A 1,764-nucleotide genomic window follows, 5' to 3' on the forward strand; every position below is an offset into this window, starting at 1 on the left:
CATCATCATCATCATTATTATTTTATTATTATTATTATTATTATTATTATCATTATTATTATTATTATTATTATTATCATCATCATCATTATTATCATCATCATCATCATCATCATCATCATCATCATTATTATTATTATTATTATTATTATTATTATCATCATCATCATTATTATCATTATTATTATTATTATTATTATTATTATTATTATTATTATCATCATCATTATCATCATCATTATTATTATTATTATTATTTTTATTTATTTATTTATTAATATATTTATTTATTTATTTTGTATCTCTGATCTTTCTGATGTCTAGAGATGGACATTGATGCATATGAGTCTGTTTCTGGAGAAGTAAAGCAAGAAACATACCTATCTTGGCTTACTCATTTTGCCCCAACCAAATTTGTCATTTATATGCTCAAAGAAAACAGCGATAATTTTCTTAAATAGCAATCAGATTGTGTTGTAATGCTTTTAATGCATTTAGGAAAGGCCATTCGCTTAGCTGATATAGTTTTTGTAATGTAGTGAACAATTTAAAACTATATATCAGTATGCCACTCTTATGGACATCGTCAAAAGGAACCTCGGCACAGCTGAATTCCTGTCAGAACTGGAACCAAGAGGTCTTGATCGCAGAGATGGTAAGCGTCCCAATGGAATAACCCCACTTCCCAAATGAAGAAGGTAAATGCCTAATCTCAGACATGATGTACTGTAACATGTTCTTTGTCTCCAGCTTTGCGGCATCGGCAACAGACCTAGGTATCTGAGTTCATAATGCAAAGCAGAAGATGTTAAACAAATAGCGGAAACTGACCGTTGCTATTTGTTTGTGTCAGTTGCCGTTGAAACCTTAAGTATTCTTGGATGCCGTACAACTGATTTCCTCCACAAAATCTGGATAACAGCAGCTTGTCTGAGAAATGAGCCCCGTGAGGTAGAGTGGTTGTTGCAGCGAGTGTTGCTGGTCATTTTCCGAAGCAACGCCTTTGCAGTTATGTCCAAGTGGCGTAGCTGGACACACCATTTGGACAGCAAAGTACAGGCTGTTACTCCCTCCCCACCATCTTTTGCTGACTAAATCCCCTAGCTCCCTTTTCCCATTTTCTTTGTTTCCTTGTTACTGAATATTTAACCCTTTAGTGTTCAGATTAATCTGTTAAATGTAATACTTTTTTCACTCAAATTGTTTTGAATTAATCATGCATTATCTTACAGCTTTGAAGTTTCGATGGTGTGATAGTTTATTCTTAGAATGTCAATGTAGGTTAGGTGTGAGGGGCTAGGTATGGCCAGTTTGAATTTAAAACACGTAGAATATTTGGGCCGGATATGGCTGGCTTAAACACCAAAGGGTTAAGCACACCGGATGATCATGGGAAACACTTTATTGCATTATGTTCGAAACATCAGATGTCTGGGCATTTAATAGACATTTGATATCTGTAAGATAATGCAATAAAATGTTCTCATGATGATCCGTTCTGATTAAGTGTCCAGTTACAATTGGAACATTCAATGCTAAGATTCCAAACAACCACAACGATGAAATGTACATAGGGAACAAATAATTTAAAATAGAGTTTATCATAATTTTCCCTAGATTTGCTCTCTTTATCACAAGCTGTAAAATTACTATATATATATATATATATATATATATATATATATAATGTAACCTCGTGGATATCGATGGCGATTTTTTCTTCCTCCGTTTTTCCCTTCTTTGGACTTTCTTTGTTTCCGACGA

The sequence above is a fragment of the Octopus bimaculoides genome, chromosome 8 (genome assembly GCF_001194135.2).
Source record: "Octopus bimaculoides isolate UCB-OBI-ISO-001 chromosome 8, ASM119413v2, whole genome shotgun sequence".
In the NCBI taxonomy this organism is placed as follows: Eukaryota; Metazoa; Mollusca; class Cephalopoda; order Octopoda; family Octopodidae; genus Octopus; species Octopus bimaculoides.